General features: G+C 41.7%; 1 protein-coding gene across 6 annotated transcripts in view; it reads right to left on the bottom strand.

Annotated features, from left to right (window-relative positions):
- The window catches only part of fhit (fragile histidine triad diadenosine triphosphatase), a 1,241,405-nt gene that overhangs the window by 49,505 nt on the left and 1,169,624 nt on the right, over positions 1–22,276 (bottom strand). The window lies entirely within an intron of this gene.

Raw genomic sequence — 22,276 nt, forward strand, 5'->3', positions numbered from 1 at the left:
GGGCGGAGTTTAGAGTTAAACTGGGAAAAATCAGATGGCGCTCAACAGCGTTACTATTGTAGTCAAGCAGTTAAACTGGGAAATATCAGACGGAGCTCGACAGCATTACCATTGCAGTCAAGCAGTAAACCTGAGACTAGTTAAGGCAGTGGCCACTAAAGGTACTGCAACTCAGAGTTAAATTAACTCTAAAAGTGCTGGGGACAACTTAAATAACTGTCAGAAGCTCCGGAGAGTATTAAAAATCCTGCAAAAAGCTACAAGTTGACCACAAAATTTACAACACTCAATTGGAAGGCAACGGATCTGCTATCCGAATTTACTTTGTTCAGACAACATGTGAAGCTGTTTTTTTTGGGCCTCAGTATTTCTGAACTAGATAAACAAGCTATTAAAATTAAAATGGCTGTAGGCAATGAAGGCTTCCACAGACTGAAGACATCATGTCTGTCCTACGACCATCTGAAAATTCCAGATAAAATATGATCAACATTTGAAGCTCAATTACAAGTGAAGCTCAATTTCAGAATACACTGTCTGGAATTTGTGTCCCGAGGCAACAACCGACAGAGACCACTGACTAATTCATAAGTAGATGCAGAGACAAGAGGCATGATTGTGACTTCGCAGCAGCAGAGCCCAGCCAACAGAGCAACTGAGCTCATGGTAGCACTTACCCCAATGGAAGCTTTCCAAAAACCTTGGACCAATCCAAAGATAACACTTCAAAGGCACTACTTAAAAAAGCAGAAGCAAGTATGAAGCCATACTAATGGGTAGACAGCGTCTACAGGCTATACGTAGTTCATCCACCATTGGCCCGATAGCCAATACAAGCAAGCCTAGCGAGCAATGTTGGCAGTGTGGCATCATACACACGCCAAGAAGATGCCCAACTTTTAATGCTGTATGAAAGGTATGAGACACCAGAGGACATTGGAAGTGCCAGTGCAGAAAGCAAAGGCCAAAACAAGTGGTCACCTAACTCTGCAATGCAGATCATCAGCCAACAGGCTACACAACAGTTTCTGAACCAAATATGTAAACCCATTCCAAACATGCAAACTTCATTGCATTGCGGAACCAATGCAGAATTACTAATTGGCAAAGTAAATTACTCCACAGTCATCACTCATCAATACTCTCAGTAGTACACGATGCATTACTCGAAAAACAGGAGGAGGTAAAAGATGCCCGTGACTGGCATGCGGGTAACAAACTACCCAACCTGAACATTGGACAAAAAGTTTGAATACAACACCCAACTGATGGCACCTGGACTCCAGCAGAAATAGTCATCATATGCCCGGAACCAAGTATGAACATCAAATGGCAAGACAGTGCGATGAAGTAGATGTTAAATCAGAACAACATCAGAACCAGAAAGACTGAGCAGTCCTATTGTAACTAGAACAGGGTCTAAGACACAACACAAACAAAGCATCGCTAACCAGAATTCTGAAAATGTACAGCAGCCTCCAGCAAAGATCACCATAACTAAAGCTAATAGATAAGCAAATCACTAATACGTTTCAAAGACTTGTAAATTTATTGCGTCTGAATATACTTTAACACAGAGCAATGGTACTTTCCTTTGTTGTCACATAAATAGTTTGATTCTTTAAGGGTAAATCTTTATTTAGAAACAAAGAGACATGTTGTGATATGATGTGCATGCACCTTTAATCTGGGTGGCATTGCCAGTACTGGAAAGCTGTCAGCCTCTGATTGGCTGGCAGCTCTCTGAGGCCGGACTCCCTGTTCCTGATGTGGAGAGGTCTCACCTCAACTCAGCTGATTGCCAACTGGCTGTTTAACTAATACAGGGCAGCTTCCCAAGCTGGGTGCACTCTCCCCAAAACGTTAGCTGGGGGAGGTGGGGGAATGGTGCCCTGTGAAATCCTGCCTTTTGTTTCTATCTATCTGTCCAATACATTCATAATTTTAAACACCACTATCAAATCATCCCTCATTCTCACAGGTTGCAACAAAAACAGCCCCAATGTTTTAAGCTGTTTTCACATATTTGTATTTCCTCATACCAGGCAGCTGTGCAGTGTAAAAGAAACAGAAAATGCTGGAAATATTCAGCAGGTCAGGCAGCAGCTGTGGAGAAAGAAACAAGGTTACCATTTCAGGTCAATGACCTTTCATCAGAAGTGGGAAAAATTAGAGATGAAATAGGTTTTGAGCAAGGGGTGGGTTGAGACAAGGACTAAAGAAAGGCCTGTGATAGGGTGGAAAACAGGAGAGATTGAACGAGAGAAGAGTTAATTCTCCAGGGCCAAAGGGAACAGTGATAGGGCAGGACAAAAATACAAAGAAACAAAGGATGTGCCTAGAGCAGGCGCTGCTACTGCGTGAAAACAAAAGTAAGAGGAAAAACTGCAAAGAAAGGGAAATAAAATGGGGACAGATTTTATGCTCTGAAATTATTGAACTCAATATTGAGTCCAGAAGGCTATAAAATGCCTAATCGAAAGATAAGGTGTTGTTTCTCTTGTTTATATTGAGTTGGAACAGTTCAACCAAACATAGGGATGCCAGCTTGAGAGCAAGGCGGAGAATTGAAATGATAGGCCACCAGGAGCTTAGGCTTACGTTTGCGGACCGAACAGAGGTGTTCCGCAAAGCGTTCACCCAATCTGCATTTAGTATCCCCAATGTAGAGGTCGAATATCTGCGTTACTTCAGGCATGAATTGATTACAATCATCCTTTCTCAAGTAGAGGTTTAGTTAACGACATTAATAACTTATTTCAAGGCAAAGGTTTGCACATGTGTGCCTCAAGGGGTCCAAGAGAGGGCTGATTTTAACTTCCACCAGTAGCGGATAGGCTGCCTGTTAAATACTGGCCTTTTCCACTCCCAAAATTAAAATAAGCCTTTATTAACTCAAAAGCTGTAAAAAAGCAAGGGCTGGATAACCAACCCTCTGTCCAGCTCTAGAAAGGGTAACATAAAAGGCCATGAGAAAAAAATACTGTTATAAAACAGAAATATAAAACCAATATTAAAAATGAAAGAAGCATCAATGGAAGATGAATTAGACTGCCCAATGAGTGTGAGGTAGTTGGTTTTGATAGGAAGAATAAGGAGGTCACAGGTATGTGGGGTTGCAGATCCATAAATCACTAAAAATAGTGATGCAGGTTAATAAGGCAAACAAAGCACCAGGCTTCATTTCTGGAGGGATAGAACTGAAGAGAAGAAAGGTTATGCTAAACTTGATTAGAGCCTTGGTTAGATCACACTTGGGAGTACTGTGAACAGTTCTGGTCTCTGTATTATAAAAAATATATAGAGCTACTGGATAAAGTGTAAAAAAGATTCACTGTGATAATACCAGAACTGAGAAGTTATACCTATTAGTAAAGATTGATCAGGCTGTCGCTCCTTTCTCTTGAAAAGAAAAAAAAGACTGAGGGTCTTTAATAGAGGTCTTTAAGATTATGAAATGATTTGATAGGGTAGACATAGAGAAGATATTTCCACTTGCAGGTGAGACCAGAACTAGGGACCATAAAAATAAAATAGCCAATAATAAATTCAATAAAAAAATTCAAGAGCAACTTCTTTACCCAGAGTCATTGACTGAATTAGAGACTAATGCAAAGGTCCTCTTTCTGTCAATGACTCTTGATACTGCAGAGAGGAGACCATCAGCAAGATGGAACCTGGATTCATCGCTGCCTGCATAATCGCATACAGGCAGGAGAGAAGAAGGAGAAGATTGCGACGGAGGTGCCTGGACCACCAAAGGGAGTTGTAAAACCCTCAGCATCAAGAGCCAGCAGGGCCCAGTCCAGATGCAAAAGATTAGGCTCACAGAAACATCATGTGTGAGATGCTCGCAAGAACAAGGGTGTACAGGACTCGCATGTCCTAACTGCAGATGAGTGAGAACCAATGTAGCCGACGCCTCCAAATGTCCTGGGATCTGGTAACTCACATTTGCCACATTTTCCAGGAATTGGAGCCACAGGGACTGGGAGGGCATCCATTGCTGGTGGCTCTGAAAGTAACGGCTACTCTGAACTTCTGTCCCAATGGGACCCACCGGGGACCTCTACAGGACCTCTCAAGTGTCCACACACAAATGCATACACAAAATCACAGACATTCTTTTTGCCAAGGCCCACAATTACGTCAACTTCGAAAGGGATCATTCAAGCCAGGACGCCAGGAGCACCACGCTTTGCTGAGATTTCCAGATTCCCACAGGTGCAGGGTGCCATTGACTACACTCAGGTGGCTATAAAAGCTCCCTGGCAACAGGCACTCCAGTACATAAACCGGGAAGGCTTCCACTCGCTCAATGTACAGCTGGTCTGTGACCATAAGAAACTTATCATGCAGGTTTGCGACAGATACGCAGGAAGTGTCCAAGGCTCTTACATCTTGAGTAAATTGCAGATCCTGGACATCTTTGAGGGACCATACGCGATCCAGGGCTGGCTCCTCAGTGACAAGGGGAACCCGCAAAGGAAGTGGCTGATGATGACTGTGCAGCAGCCTCAGAATCCTGCAGAGAGAAGGTATAACCAGACTCATGCCGCTAGCCGAACATTGGTGGAGCACACCATAGGGATCTTAAAGATGCAATTCCGATGCCCAGACAGATCTGCTGGAGAACTCCATTACACTCCCCAGAGGCTCTCACGGACCATCATGGTTTGCTGCACACTGCACAACCTGGCGCTGCAAAGGAGGGAGGACTCACCGGATACCAACATGGAGGAGCTGCATGTCTCCTCCGATGAGGAGGACATCAAAGTGGGTGAGGGAGTTGAATTTGAGGAAGCCAAGGCTGTAGGGGAAGAGGCCATAGCACGGGCCAAAGGAGGCAGGCATGCGTGTGAGGCCCTCATTGCCACCAGATTCCATGAGGAAAATGATGAGTTGCAGTGAGTACCCTCTTGGACAAGTGCCCTCCATCATGGGCCAACATGAACACCAGCGTTGCTCTTCCTCTCATTTCAATCAAACACTTCAATATAAGTGTGAATGGTTACACATAAAGCTCACATTGCCCTGATCTTTTGAAGCCTCGGGCGCATGCTTCTTTGCTGAGATGAGGTGCTAACTGGAGGAGGGAGTCCCGGCATCAGATGTCAGAGGGTGCTGTGTCTTCAAGCGTATCTCCAGCATCCCAGTCACAGCGGCAGCCTACCAGAATCAGGAGCTGTTTCACTATCGTCAGTGGGCTTGTAACTATATGCCTTCAATCTGACAAATCTCCTCAAGGACATCTATCTCCAGCAAAGGGACAACGCATTCTGTGTAGCGTTGATGGTGAAACTGATAGTGACACTTGGGCCAAGGCAGCCAAGGGCATTCTGCAAGTGTGCATCTATTCTGAGATGACTCAATCCTTCTTCTCTATCACATTAACATCTGGCACTCTCAGTTAGGGATGCTGGCCTGCTTTTATCCTCAGCTTACTATGAAGTGGATGACAATGTTCAAACACTTGCGTGCCAGGCATTAAAATGCCTCTTCTTTAAGACACACATTGTGCCCTCGTGGCCTGCCCTGACCCTTGCAAACTCCAAAACTCCTTGACATCATGAAGCCATCAAGATCACGAGTCATTGGTAATAAAAAGTAAACTTCAGCTTCAGTACATCCTTGCTCCTGTCCCATTGCTCTCCTTAACACTGTCTAAAGCTACAATGTGCTCTTTCAGACCATGCTCAAAGGCTCTATTGACCACTAAATATCACCATTTGCAATTAACATTACATCTCCGAGAGTGTTTCGGTGATGGGACACACAGCGCTGCATCTCAACATTGTGATGAGAGCCTTATGGCCGCATACCAGGCAATTACAGGTTGAGAAATGCTCAAGGTTGTAGGTTCAAGCTCCAGGGCAATAATATGGCTGAGAGGAGCAGAGCTTCAGCGCCTTGATATGACAAGGTCCTCCCACTTATTGGTGAGCTTAGCAGATGTATACTTAGGAAGCTGGAAACGCAGTTGGCAGACAGCAGTGCACACAAGCTCTGAGAACCTCGCCGGAAGACAGAGAGCACATGGAGTTGTACAATATATGACTCTTCTCCGTGTGTTAATACATCTCTCCCTGTACACTACACCTTCAACTTTCAAAATGCAGAGGAGTAAGGAGAATACCTCTGCCTCAATCTTGCACAGCTAAGAATAAACATGACATGACCCTGCAAAGCATGTGGACGAGGTTCATTCCACAAGCACTCTCAACATTAAGGTAAAGGCATCACTGATGTCAAGATGATCTGGAAAATGGTCACACATTGTTGTGGTGTGGAAGCACACTATATAGACGAGAGGCCTATGATAGTGACATCTGCGTCAAGTGGCGGGAGGGACCATGGTATCACGCCTGATTGACAGAAACACAGCTCATCATAAAAAGGAGGCATTCACAAGAGGAGATGGGTGTAATTCTATTTACATTTGTGAACATTATATACATGTGAATATCTATGCCATCGTTGTGCTCTTAAATCTTTTTAACTTTCCTAAACCTACCGCTACATTTTGGTACTTCCCCGACATCCACAACAGAGGTGGAGGCAGCCTGTCTGTGATGACCTTGATGGGCGTCCTCTGGAGGGCCAACACCTGGAGGGCCCCGGCCTGCTGTGTATGTCCTGCTGTGGGGCAGGTGCACCCTCCTCGGCCTGTGGAGCTAGAGGTGATGGGGTCACAGGAAGAGGGGATTGGGATCGGCTGGACAGTCTCTGAGTTACCTGGGCGGATGGCCCAGGGGTGTCCAGCTGCTGGTCCTCCTCTATGGGTGCAAAAAGACCCCTGGCTAACTCCTTCAGAAGAAGAGGCAGCTGGAGTGAGATCTAGGTGCCCCGCCCCCTCTCGGCTTGCCAATGATGGATGCCACCAGTGGCTACAGTGATGGAGTGCTGCTCCTGCAACAGTGCAGGATCGATGTCCAAGGTCTCCATGGCGGCCGCCATCCTACCAGTGATGGCCTTCGCGCATTGGCATGCCGGTGCTATCACCTCAGACTGAACATGGTCAGACTCCTCCATCATCCGTTGCAGTCTGAGGAACGCAGGTGACATCCCTTCCTGATTGTCATTGCAGCTCCACCAACTCATTTAGGACCGAGTCCAGAGGCTCGTCATCTGATTCAGACTCAGCAGGATCCTGACCTCCAGCAGTCCTCCGAGTGTTGGTAACCTCAGATGTCCCTGTTATGGACCAGATTTTGTGCTGTCCTCACCAGATTGTGACCCCCAGGCTGCTCTAGAACTAGATCCCACCAAGGTGTGTCTCTTTGCGATGTTGGAGGATGTGTGTGAGCACTGTGATGGGTCTTCTATGGTGCTCTCCTCTGGTTCTTCATCTGAAGTGTCATCAGGGCTGGAGCTGAGGGCCTGGCTTGTGGATGCCCTTAGGTGCTTTCCAGGTGACTCTAAAATGGGGCAATGCACTCACAGTATGATTGTCTGAGGGATGTGCTGGTGCAGGATCCTCACTTGGATGTGCGTCATCCACTTCACCATCGGCGCAGGCAAGGTCCACATCATCTCCAGCCAGCTCAAAGGCTCGATTCTTGTAGGGAGTGAGGACCTTGATTTCGGCCAATACACCCCCTGTCTGAGACCTCTCCCTTCGATTGCATGTGAGCTTGTCCTGCATAAAGGCAGATGGAGATTGTGAGCAGGATGCATGCCAGAGCAGATGATAAGGATGCCTGACATGTGTGGGTGGTGAGTGCAGCCATGGACAGGATGAGGATGCAAACTGCAGAGGATATGAAGCCAGATGGAGATGTGAGGGTGTGTGTGAGAGAGTGAGTGGTGATGTCCCTTGAACTGGCAGCATGTGAAATGCCTGTGAACATGTGATGTGAGTTGAGAGTGAAGAGATGGTTGACTTAACCTGGTGGCACAAATGAAATTATTCATCCTCTTTCTGCACAGGATGGCTGACCTCTTTTATGCTGTATTGGCACTGATCACCTCTGCCACCACCTGCCAAGTCAGAGTGGTGAGGTTGGTGGACCTCCTCTGGCCATACTGGGGCAGACGACATCACGGCAGGCTTCAGCTGCATCCAGCAGGTGTTCCAGTGAGCCATCACTGAATTTCGGAGCAGTACGCTTCTTCCTTTTGGGAGCCATGTCTTCCGTGGAACAGTCCTGGGCTGCACACATTAAAAAAGCTGTGCATGGGTGCTGTTTAAATATGGTGCCCAGAGTGAGGCAGTGGTGAACTCACAGTGGGACAGGCGAATCAGAGGGCACCTGCCTGCAATCCAGCATCGTTTCCCGTGCATGCATAACTAATGCGACGGGAAGCGTACGATACGGCGTGAAAACCCGCCATTGTGGCCGATGGGTAGAATTCTGTTTTTCACGCCCGCTGCTGCACTTCTTGGCATTGAGAAGAAAACCCCACCGTAAGTCTTAACCTTTTAAATAAATTAATACCCTGGTTGAGTTAGCACAACAAATTTGTCTTAAACATTTAAGAGAAGCATGGCGGTAAAGTTGTATGGGATTCTATTAGACATAAATGGAGAAATTTCTACACGAGAAGGTGAATTGCTCTTCACTTTTGCAGATAACAAATTATTTATTTCTTGAGTCCTTGCTTTCTCAGGACTATGACAATAAGGGTTCAATACTTCTAGTCTTGTGCCAGTAGCAATTTTCATTGAAAATAGCCATAAATATTTTCCAAAATCCTGCAGGATTTACAAGGCACACTGCAAACACCACAAGTGTGTTTTATCGGATTTATAGAAAGCACACATGTGGGAATCCTGCTAATTCCATGCATGGGAAATGATGGGAAGCTGTTACAAGAGACAAGTAAATAACACATTTGCAGTTATAAATTTTTACTCTAATGTGTGACCTACAAGTGACAAAAAGACCTTTTACACTGATCATCTTCTAAGTCAGATTCCTGAAGCTTGACATCCATTTCCTCGCTCTGTTAAATCTGGTTTCTCTACTGGTGGCAGACCTCTAGAAACAGTCAAAAATAGGCTATAAAAGTCAATGGTGATAGAAACAATGCAGCCCAGTGTGAATTATTTTGTGTCATAACAGATATTTACCATTTTAAAGGAGTAGCACCACGATTATAATAAACTAATTATAAATTATTAAGCAGATTCAGGGAACAGTTTTATTTCTCTTTGTTATTCTGTTTACAACAAATCATCATAGCTTTTAATTACAAGCAACCATTTGGAGCTAATTTTCTAATCTATACTGTAGAATCTCCACTATGCATCTTGAACCCATAACAGTGGGCTATGTGAGATGAGTTGAAATGTGACTACGCCAGTGTTATGATAAGCCTATGATTTCTAAATGCCACAAGGGAAGACTATTAGACACAACACCAAGATCCCTTCCTGCTCTTCTTTAACCAGTAACACAAAATCTAAATTGTACAGCTAAAACCCCAGAACAGCAATACGGGATTTAACGTCTCATTCGAAGGATGACAGCTTCAATAGTGCAGCATTCCCTCAGTAATGCACTGTAGTCTCAGCCGAGTTTATGCGGTCAAGTCACGGAGGGAGAGCAATGCTAACTGAAGCAAGCTAAAACTGCTGTGCTGTGTACTCTAGTACAGAGGAATCATTCTTTCACCATCAGCAAACATTCCTTTTCACTCATGGTGTAGCAAATTTAAGATGACATAAAATAAGAAACATTCTGGAAAGGGAACATTTGCTAAGAAGAACAGTGATTATTTACCCTCATAAAATTGAACAAATGTTTACAAGTCAGATCTAAAAGAATATAAGATGTGACCTCTGCATGTCTGTAGCCAACATCTGCCATGACTGAAACCACAGCACTAAGTGCCAGTGAGGGTCAGTAGCTCAGCAGCTAAATTCAGACAGTTTGATTAGGTTGAGACTATGGCACAAATAAAATCAAATTTCTGTCAATTTTTAAAAAAAATAACAGGGTTGGATTTATGGTTTTCAGAAAGCAATTTGGAACTGAGATGGCTCTTTGTCTCCTATTTTTTCTGCACAAATGATGAGCTTCAGGTTTTGGATCTCCCTCTGAGTTTGATGGGGTTATGTCAATTTTCCCTGAACAAAGATGAATCCAAAACAAGGTGGAGTTGTTCATGCCAAGTTAACAGACACTCACTCAGTAATAACAAATCTAAATATTTTGGAGTTGCACAACATGTCGAAACCACAGAGTTTTACTGCACTGAGTCTTTTCATCCATTGTAAATGTGCTAGCTGTTTTCTAGAGTAATCCAAAACAATCCCACTGTGCTGCCGGCTCACTAAGGTTTCACATGTTCCTCTCCTCCAAAAGTTTATTGTTTTGCACCTTTTTGATACCATTTTGGATATGAGCCCTCATCAGAGCCCAGCATTTTCTAGCAATCACATTTATTTAATCTCATCATGTTCTGAGTTGCATTTTTCTGTAAATTGCTTGAGTCTCTCTTGATTTGGCATGAATGACTTATCAACATATTTTTCCTAATATTAGATGAGAAAAACTTGTAAAAAGACATAATTATTTCTTGGTTCCCAGAGTAAATCTCGAGTACCGGATGAAAAAACTGGCACCATCAAGGTTGTTTTTGACAACTTTAGGTGCTATGTTACCGGACGACTGATGGGGATTCTGGCGCTCACTTTATTTTCAGGTGGCATTACACCATCTAATTTAGATCCTGTTTGTTTCCTTTGATTCTGGTGTCATACACTTCTATTTATTTCATTAGGGTCTCAGAATCTATGGTTTGGGCAATGTGCTCGCTCTCCCTCCCCGGTTACATAAAAATCTGTAGTAATGGGTGGGTGTGAAAATAATATTCAAATATTTCAGCATGGGCGCAGACACTAAAATTAATAGAAAGGAAACAGAAGGATCTCTGCAAGAATTCACCAAGAATGACTACTGATGTTCTACCCTCAATAGATTAAAAACAGAATTCATTATGTCATCTCTGTCTGTCATTTGGTTTGACTAACCTCAGAAAGATAGGAATATTTCTCCAGTATAATACAATATGTATAAACATATATATTAATTAAATATTAGTCTGTTGTGAGTATAGCCTGGGATTAAAACTAGTGGCACATTACCAGTGAATGACCCAGAGAAATAAATGGAAGTGAGTGGCTTTGATTAATAGACCCGTATTGTATATTGACAGCAAATCATTCCTCACCTTTTTAATTTTTAATTGTATTAAATATTAAAACAAATTTCTGAAACCATTTAGTAAAGCACAAAAATATTTTATTTTTTCTGGTTTATGTTTATATTTAAACAGTTGAATCTTAACAAACATAAAAAAAGATTGCCAAGAAATTTTATACTGAGATCCAGAGTTCTATAAACTGGAAATAAAAATTGCCAATTTGCAAACCTTTGTACTGCAGTTGAGTCAATTATTTATTCAACAATTCAGTCTAAGCAAAAACAACACAGACACTTCACAGAAACAAATATTTCACATGGAATTGATTTGACTTCAAAATAGTGCTCCTGTCTCTCAAGTGAGACTCGGCAGTACATTTACCATATTTCATGTGCTGACTAAGGAAAGGGATGGTTAGTGAACATTTCCTGCTAGGATCATGATTTTATTGGGTGCAAATATGAAATAATTTGCTACTTTGGAATTCTCTGTTTGATTGTGCCTAAAATTGCTGATTTAAAGAAAAGGTTTCCTGTTATCCATGTGGGAGCACCACACTTTGGGCAGAGCTTTCCACATCAGTGGTGGTGTGAAATGGGCGGTTTTGGATTGGTCTCCCTGTTTCACAGCCGTCTGATTTTCCTTTTCATTACCTTGGTTAAAAGTTCTAACCTTTATGTCCGATGAATTATTTTTCAAAAGGAATTATCCAAAGGTTAGTTCGGCATCAAGAAACTGCATCATGTTGATGAAAGACACAGAATCTGAAAATAGAATCCAAAGCTGGCAACAGTCTTTGACAGCCTACATATGAATGACAGATGATACACAATGACTATGTTTAACAATTGCACTTGGGGAGAAAGGGGATGAACAGGGGCAGATCTAAAGGTCCTGAGGTCCTAATGCAACAAAACAGACGTAACAATCAACTAAAACAATCGAGAGACAAAAATCCATGCTTCAATATAATTATATCTTTATAGAACACTGCAATGGAACATCAGTACAGTTCTTTTAATTCCAAAAGGGATCATCAAGGTTACATGCAAATTTTTAAACATAGAAAAAGCTCAATAAAATCAACTAAGCTATTTCTTTTTTAAACAACAGATTCCAAAGCTCATATATTCACTTTTTCACTGTATTCCTAAATTCCTTCATAAACACATCTGATTCACCTTTGAATCCATTTGTAAAGCTTTCTGTGGGAATACATTCTGCAAGTCTTCTGTGTTAAAAAAAAAGTTCTATGTGACTTGAATTTATATGCCCAACTTGCTGGTCTTTCGCCTTCCTTCAATAAACTATCTGGAGCAGCTTCATCTATCGTCTTCATAATCTTCAAAAACATTCAATTAATTAACCCAAAGTCTCTTCTTTTTGAAAGAAAAGACACCCAGATCTGTCTTTATGTCTTAGATTAGATTCCAGATGCTTATATTAAATGTTGGTCATTCACAACTATACTCTCACAAGGTCAAAATTATCACTCCTATGATTTGTTTAATAGAATGAAACACAGGCCTGACATAATTGATTGGATTTTGTTTCAATAAACCATTGACAGTTATCACTGCTTAACACTTATTAACACTGCTCTCCTTCACAATGATGCTATTATCAGGAATCAAAGGAAATATGCCTGTGCTAGTGCTAGTATCATACACAACCAGCTGTATATGTTTAAAAGAATCAGTCACACCAGCAATTCCAACAACAAAAACAACAACTTATATTTATATAACACCTTTTACATCATGAAATATCCTAAGGCATTTCACAGGAGCATTATAAAACAAAGCATGACAGCAAGCCACTTAAGGAAATATTGGCCATGATTTTACGCAACATCCCCTGGGAGCGGACTGGGAGGCAGAAAGACATAAAATTGGGCAAGATGGCAGAAGGGGCTGTGGCCGTCGCCTTCTTGCTGTCACTGGGATTTTACAAGCAGTGGATGGACACGTTGCCATGTGGGGAGACTGCCCTGAAAAAGCTGGCAGCCTCCCTGCAGGCTCAGTGTGGAAGGGGGCCTCCTGATCGTGCACTCTGTTGCCCATGGGCAAGGGCTATAAGACCATCTCCTGCCCTCATGATCAACTACACATTCATCTAGTGGAGCCTGCCTTATTCACCCTGTGATCCCCAACTCCACTTATCTGCACAGTGGGCCTCCTCGATGGCTGCTGCTCTGGGGTCTGCTGCAGTACCAGCAGTGGCCACTGTTGCCAGTGGCCCTGCTGAGACTGAGGAGCAGCTGGTACTCCGAATGACTGGCAGCTTGTGGGAATGGTACATCCTCTCTTAGAGGGGTGGAAGTCTAATGAGTGTAAAATTCATTTGGGGAGAGGTGGAATTGCCCCTAATTTTCCGACTGGTTGACAGGGTCATCGCCACTCCCTAAAGTCCTGGCCTTTAGATCAGGTGGAGGTTGATGTAGAGAAGGAAGGTAGAGAAGCAGGGAAGTATGTGGGGCTATTCCATACGTTAGAGCTGAGACAACTAGGTAATTAGAATTGGGGCGATTCGCTCATGGGGTGTGGGTGTCACTTGCTGTTATTGACCTTGAGAACTAAGTGACTTACTAGGTGATTTAAGAGTCAACCACATTGCTGTGGATCTGCAGTCACATGTAGGCCAGACCAGGTAAGGATGGCAGATTTTCTTCCCTAAAGGACATTAGTGAACCAGATGGGTTTTTAAAACAATGGTTCCATGGTAACCATTAGACAATTCCAGATTTTTTTAAAATTCAAATTTCACCATCTGGCATGGTGGGTTTCAAACCCAGGTTCCCAGTCCTCTGGGTATCTGGAGTATTAGCCTAGTGACAATGTCACTACGCCACCACCTCCCCAGAGCACAGATATCTCAAAAAGCTATGGGGTTGGGGGAGATTACACAGATAGGAAGGGGCGAGGCCATGGAGGGATTGAAAACAAGGATGAGAATTTTAAAATCAAGGTGCTGCTTGACCGGGAGCCAATGAATGTCAGCAAGCACAGGGGTGATGAGGAATGGGACTTGCTACAAGCTAGGACATGGACAGCAGAGATTTGGATGAGCTTAAGTTTATGGAGAGTAGAATGTGGGAGGCCAGCGAGGACTATGTTGGAATTGTTGATTCTAGAGGTAACAAAGGCATGAATGAAGGTTTCAGTCGCAGATGAGCTGAGACAGCAAAGTCGAGTGATGTTACAGAGGTGCAAATAAGCAGTCTTAGTAATGGCATATGAGGTCAGAAGCTTATCTTGGGATCAAGTATAATACCAAGGTTGTGTTCAGACTGGCTTAATCTAAAACTGTTGCCAGGAGAGGGATGGAGTCAGTACCAATGGAATAGAGTTTGCAGCAGAGACTAAAAACAATGACTTCAGTCTTCCCAATAATTAATTGGAGGAAATTTTTGTTTTTCCAGTTCTGGATGTTGGATGAGCTGTCTGATAATTTAGCAACAGTGGAGGAGTCAAGAAAGGTGGTGGTGAGGTAGAGCTGGGTGTTGTCAGCATACATGTGACAACTAACGTTGTGCCTTCAGATGATGTCACCAAGGGGCAGCACGTAGATGAGAAGTAGGAGGGGGCTAAGGATTGATCCTTGGGGCACACCAGAGGTAACATACAGGACCAGGAAGAGAAGCCATTGCAAGTGATTCTCGGGCTTTGTTTAGCTAGATAAGAACGGAACCAGCTGTGAGCAGTCCCACCCAAATGGATGATAGTGGAGAGGCATTGGAGGAGGATGGTGTGGTCAACCATATCAAAGACTGCAGACAAGTTGAGAAGGACAAGGAGAGAAAGTTTACCCTTGTTACAATCACATAGGGTGTAATTTGGGACTTTGATAAAAGCTGTTTCAGTACTGAGACAAGGACAGATATGTCCTGTTTGATCTAATATGGTGACATCATTGGCCAAAGCCTCAGAGTGCAACAACCATTGAAACAGTCTAGTGACTGGTTTTCCTCAAAGTGATTGTTCAAAAAATATGACACCGGCAATGGGCAAAATGGTTTCCTTCAAATAAGAGAGTCTGGACAAGGCACCTTCTTTTATGAACAAGTGACTATAGTGCAAGTGTCTAATAGAGCTCAGCACAGCATCTGGGTATGCTTTATTGTCTACAAAACTATTGTAAATAGCGTGCCACATCATCAGTTGATTAATGTCCAACAGAAAATAATTTGAATAATTCAGAACCTAGACTAAGAAGAAACATGCTTATTAGTCAGTAACTAGAGAATGGAATAAATGCAGGTTAAACAAGGCATGACACTAAAATGGGTACTCTCTGCCTCTACAATATCTATGCGGAAATGATTATACATGAAGTGCAGAGAGATACCAACAATTGTTCCTAGGTCATCACAGGCTGATGAGCAACACTTGGTGAATATCATCTGATATCCTGATAATGCAGTAATGATACAATCAGCAGAAGTCTTAACACTAGATGGTACATTTGATAAGTGTTAAGAGCTTAGAACATGGGCTAAAAATCAATACCAAGAAAATTAAATAATGGCTGTCAGGAAACAAAACTGAAATAATGCTTCTCAGGAGATACAAGGCCAAGCACTAACCTAATAATTGATGGCACAATGAATGCATAGGTCAAGAAATTCACAAATCTTGATTGTGAAAATCAATCAAGATGGGAATTGCCATCAAGAGATCAAGAAATGAGCAGCAGCAGCAAAAACAAGTGTCTAACAAATTGCAAAACTGATTGGCCAACAACTTTGACAATGGTCGCGTGGAGGAAAAACTGCTGAGTCTAAGAGCTCAGAGGAAGAGCAGCAGACACTGCGGTCATAAAATTCAAGAATCACAAGAATAGCTATTGCATTAATTGCTAATGTAAATACTTGAGAATATAACTATTTCTTGATTTTTCCCTGTTTTTCAGGGCATGTATTTTGCTGAAAGAAAGAAGAGAGAAATATTTGTGCATGTCAAAACAGTGGTGCAAAATCTGTAAATTATTCAAGAAGTCCCGAGCATTTCCAATGCTGTTGATGGGAATGTTGAATGGAAGGGAATTAAGGGAAAAAAGACGTATACATTTTGGCAACACTGAGGAATTGTTCACTTAAAAAGGTTGGTCAGATTGCATGACTACGCTGGGTTCTGGGTGTGTTCGTCATTAATACAGCCAGCCTTCCGATCGAAAATAGCACTTAAAGTTCTCAAACCTTATCAATTTTAGCAACATTCGATTCATTGAAATTGATCAATAGCAGACTTCATCAAATCAAATTAGAGGTGCAAAATGATTTCTAATACTTCTAACTGTTCAACTGCAAAACATTTTGGTGGCCGTTTTCAAGTCTATACAGAATGAGAACACATAATAAATTGAAGAGCCAAGCAAAAATAGCACTGTATTTGAAAGAGAGTTGTAAAATACTGTGTGCATCAAATGGGGCTAAATCCTTTCTGCAAACATCTTTCCTGCTTTCACAATTGAACAAGTTCTTTATTTTTTGCAGACTGATGCGCTTCAAAGAAGCCAAAGAACCACAAGGTGCTGAACAATTTCAGTGGAGTAGAGAAGCTGCAAATCGTAGTGAAGAGGTCTCTGTACTCAATGATTGCCATGTACCAGACTTACGGTGAGTGTGACTAAATTGCCCTGCTTATAGTGCACACTTCTGTTATTGTGAATCTTTATAATTTTGTTGATTAGGAAATATTTAGTTAAGTCTTATTGGTAAACACTTTATAACTTTTCAGACTGTATTAAGATTTAATTTCAATATAAGTCAAAATAATTTAGCAACATCTAGAAGGACGCCTTTGAATATAATGCAAATGTTTTGGGCACCATGGTTCATTGCAGTGCTTCTCCCCTCCAGCTTTATGTTGCAGTAATATTAATGATATCAGGCATCCCTTCTGTTCCATTTTGAAATTTTCCTTAAATCATTTTAATTAGCTTTGAATCAATCCAACTGCAGCTGATCCCGGAGGCTGTGACTCCATTATCACCACACCTCCTCCCACCTACTATCTCCCTTTCTGCTTCTAAAGCTCCCGGGTAGTGTGCACTTGGAAACCTTGGAGAAACTGTCTATTCCACAGACACAGAATAATTTAATTGCCTCTGCTAATTGGCTTGTATCCTGACATATTGAGAAAATGGCCTATTTATTAGTTTACAACTTCTTTTGTAACTCAGATGCAAATGAAAGGTTTGTGTGACAACCTTTCCAAAACAGATTATTACAGACCACTTGATTTTTCCTGGGTTCTAATGAAGCTCTCCTAAGTTCTCACATTCAGTTGAAAATATCACCATGACCATCAGCTGTCATAACTCAAATATTTTTCTACAGATATACATAAATGATAAAGAAACATATGATCAATTGTGAACTTGCACAGTACATACTGGATACATCTCTAAAACAGCAGGAAGCACAAATACTATTTTAGATAGTTTAAGTAAAGCCATTATGGTTGGGATGCAGCAGCACAGGAACTCACATAAACTCAAATATTTAGTGGGGTTTTTTGTCTAAAAAACAGGTTCTGAAAAGCCTTTTTAAAAGAGGGAGGAATAATCGCTACCCATTTCAGACTGTCCTCCATGTGACCATTCTTCTCAGGGACGGTGTACAAAATGTCCCACAGAGCAGAACCAATGCACAGCAACTTAACAGTCATTTTAGAATTAAAACCTTCAATGTCGTTGCACCCAATGAATCTTACTTTTGTGCCTGAACATGCTAGTGAGGCACTTGGACACAAGATGAATTAAAATAGATAATTATTGGCATAGAATTGCAGCACATTGGAATGTCAAGCTGCTTCTGTATATAGTGTCACACTCCAGGACATTGCTCCAGATGAACACTGAATAGGAAAGCAATGTTTTCATAATGTTACAGCACATTAGCCTTTAAGTGCTTAATGGCACCTATTTTTCTATGCTACAATGAGGGGAAACACCACCATAGAATAATTTAATAATGCTCGGCTGCCAATGTTGAGCGTGGCTATTACCAAATAAAGGGATAAGAATCAATAAGAATCACAGATTGCTCAACCAACCTGCGCTCATACTGGCAGTAACCTCGCAGAATTACCCCATACATTTCCACTTTAAAATACATTTTTGTGTACTAAGCTCAAAACTTATTCTGCCCTCAGACAAAAATTGTGGCTCTCCATTAGCATGCAATTCTGGGGGATTAATGTATTGGTTTGTGCAGAAAGCTGGCTATCAAAGTATTGACCAGAGAGACTCTGAAGAATATGACAACAACAACTTGCATTGATGTACTACCTATAATGTTGGAAGGTGTTGACAGTTTGCTTCCCTGTCACCCAACATTTATTAACAATGGTATGTGAATAATGTCTAAGGTGGATATTGAAGTTGCTAGACAGCCAACAATTTTGTTTTTCTTTGAGAAGCTGATATATTTTATTAAAGTGATACGTTCTTGTCCACTCATGCCATGTGCAACACTTAAAATAGCAACTTGCAGATCCTGCCTTTTCCCTTCCTGGCAGTCATAGGGTGAATTGTACTATGGTATGGGTCTCTTTGTGTTAAAATAGTTGAATATATTTTACAGCTTCTTGGACACTAGAAAAATGCTTTATGAAACTTTCTGAAATGAACCTCCATAAATGAACATAAAAGCACAAAAAGCCTATTTTTTCTCAGCTGGGTGTCTAATACACTAAGAAATCCATCACCAGGCAAGAATCTCCAAACCAAACTGTTGAGAGTTCATGGTGGATCTTCCGTTTGCTTGATACTAATTTGCACTTTTACCTACAAAATGTACAGGATGGCAAAAGCAAAGATTTAGACAACTCCCAAGTCTTTATAGGGATATTGCTGAGTTTACCCATTGAAAACCACCTCATTTGCCACCACAGAGCACTGGAACAGATGGGATTTCCAAGCCTCAGTCATGGGACCTTGGTGTCAACTCAACCACCAAGAAGAAGTTCGGATTGCTTTCCTGTTCTATTTTGTTTCGTTATTTTAAACCACAGAGTACACAGATATAATTTGTAACATGATCAGGTCTTTAATGAGCTCATGTTACACAAACCAACAGTCAAATCATATTACATGATTCCATTGCAAACATATGATAATTTACTTTGAGCTCACAATTTACTATAAGAACTCGGGTATATCACTTCACAATTCAGCATGACCACACATATTAGGCGTTTCAATTTAAGTAGTGGTTTCCAGGAACTGATTTACTACTTAAATGGGGCATTCCTGTACAGTGGTTTACTCAAAATGTTTGATTTCCACATTCCATGCACACTACCACTAAATCACAATACAACGAAAGACACAAAGTGCAGGCCATCAAGTACACAAGGAGCCAAGTAAATATACGTATTTCCTCTCAGTCTCTCTCAAAGATTCTGTTACCAGTGTAATATGATCCACATGCTCTTCAATCACTCTATTTACTAAAAACAGCGACCAGAATAACATTCCCAGACCCTCAGAACATGGATGAGTGACCTTCAAACATTACTTCAGCTCCTCAATCTTGTCTTAGGCCTGCTTCCCAAAGTATCTCTGAAAACTATTTTAACTCATTGTATGCTGATCCCACAAACAGCCCAAGATATTGAGACACTGTACACGGGTAGCATGAACCCACATTCCCACACGCTGCTTGGGGATGGGGAAGCTTAGATCCCCTTTGAAGGACAGTCATAAGATCATCATCAGTCGATCAACAAAGGCAGATTTGAACATTTCTCAGGCAAACAGTAGCTACAAACAACTGCTCCTGAGCAGCATACCTTACTAAAAAATGAAAAGGTCTGTGAAGGTATTACCAATGTCTTCTTAGCCACAGCATGGGCACACAGTTTATCACATTGACTGGTTGCTCCACCAGCTGGAGTTACAGAGCTTCCACAGCATCTTCCCTCTCTACAATTTACTCAAGGCAGGCACCAAAGTCTGGTTACACGAGCAGAATGTTTCTTAGCCAGACTCCAAGTAACATCTTCCAAATAGCTCTAGCTGTCATCATAAACATTATAGCTTTATCAGGTACGATAGTCATAATTTGATGGAGGGATCAATGCAGAACATCTTGTAATGTAACAGTCACTGTTATATTTTAAATTTCCAAATTAAATGCACATATCGGGTTTACTGATTTATGACCCAGGTCTGGGTCCAGGTCTACGCTCTAGGTCCTTATGTGTGAAGCACTGGCAAAGAGAAAAATCCACTCCAAGGTCCCAGTTCTCATTCCCTCCAACCATTTCCCCACTTGCCACATTCAGAATCAAACTAAATATTTATCTTTGATTATGACTGTTTCTCTAATGTGATAGGGTGATTCATACTGAATATTTGTGAAAAATAAAAGGTGAATTTGTAATGATTGAGAAATTATACATTAATATACGTGTAGAGTATTTGCTTCCTGTGGAGAGAAGCTCTTTTATTCATATTCATCTTTCTCCCTGAAGCAATTTCCTTGATTGTAATATTGAAGCGCAAATACCTTTTAGAAGTTACTTTCCCCTCACCCTTCAGAAATTAAGGAAATGGTGGCACTTAATGGAGGGCCAGAGATGCTTTCTACAAAGCAGTCCAGCATGGATCTGCTGGCTTGTGATGGCCACAGCTGCTGCCGCAGGCCATTGTGTGGACAAGATCCCCCTCCTCAATGATGGCCTGGTAGATGAGGCCAAAGTTTATTTAGCTAAATGTTCAATCAGAGGTCGCCTCCATATTGAAGTGCCCTCGACGACCCAACCTGCCTCAGCAGCATTCACTTCTCCTGATGAGGACTTAGGAGCAGGAGCCAAGGCTCAAGTGCTGCTGGTTCCCTGATTGGGCCTGCAGCATCAAGAACCCGCCTGCCATCCTTAATTGGACGACAATCTTGGGGGTGGCCAATTAGGAGACTGCTACTCGAAAGATCGCTAAACGAATCTCACTGCTGCAAATGTGGGCTCGGGACCTATGTCCCAACATGGAGGTACCGAAGCCTGCAGGAAAATCCTGACCATTATTTCTCAGAAAAGGGCAACTTAGACAACATGTTCAGAAATCTTTAGTAATGCCAGTCTGTAATCCAAAGCTAACATATAGGCAGGAGTGATTTGACCCTTCAATTCAACTGCCCACGCACTGGGTTGATATTTTCATGAAATCCTCCAACACTCCAACGGAGATCAAGTCTTCACTCTGTGGTCAGTCATATGATTTCAGTTTTACATAACAGTTGTAATAATTACACAAGCACAACTCATGTGAGAGTTAGACTTTTTTTTAACTTTACGGCATTAGCAGGATACGTGTCCATTGAACAAAGTGTACAGTGGCACCTGCATTATCCCTTCTGTCCTGTACTAATTAAAATGGATTGAATTATGAATTTTGTGAATTATTTGTTAATAAGGGGAATGTGTGGAGTTAATCATTGTACAATAAAACACCAGCACATTCTGCTAGACAGCATTGTGAACAAACATGATGCTCTTTATCTCTGGGCCACTGATCTGGTCCAATGGGGCACAAAGAAATGGTCTCAGACACATTTATGTCAAATCTAGAATCCTCTCCAGAAAAAAAGATTTGCAAAATTTTCCCTGCAAGTTGCACATTTTGTAAAGTTCATGACCTTCCTGGAAAAACCTTCTTTGTGTATGGAATAAGATGGATACATTAAGACAGGAGCAAAACTGTAACACCATAGGTTTTGGGTACAGGAAAGTGAATAGAGTCTTTTGCATATAAAGAACAAAACTTCAAAAAGAGGCTAAAGCCAATATCACTAAACTAAGCTTCAAGCAAGCTTTAACCTAGTTAAAGTGTAGACAATATTAATGTGCCATTGATGGCTAAATGAAAATTTATCCATATGCAGTCTTATTGCTTCTGCTCCTCAGGGCAACAGATGACAATTGCACTGACTAAAATGTTCTATTTTGCATCCACTGACATGAAACTCTTGCAAGAATGACAGCTAAGACCTGTTTAATAGATAAACCTTCTGATTTTTAAAGTCCATCAAATCCAGTTATTGCTTCCCAAATTAAGATTAAACCAGATAAAATCTGGAAACAACACTGCACACTACAGTTCTTATGTGATGCACACAACC

The sequence above is a fragment of the Cetorhinus maximus genome, chromosome 6, assembly GCF_964194155.1.
Source record: "Cetorhinus maximus chromosome 6, sCetMax3.hap1.1, whole genome shotgun sequence".
NCBI lineage: Eukaryota > Metazoa > Chordata > Chondrichthyes > Lamniformes > Cetorhinidae > Cetorhinus > Cetorhinus maximus.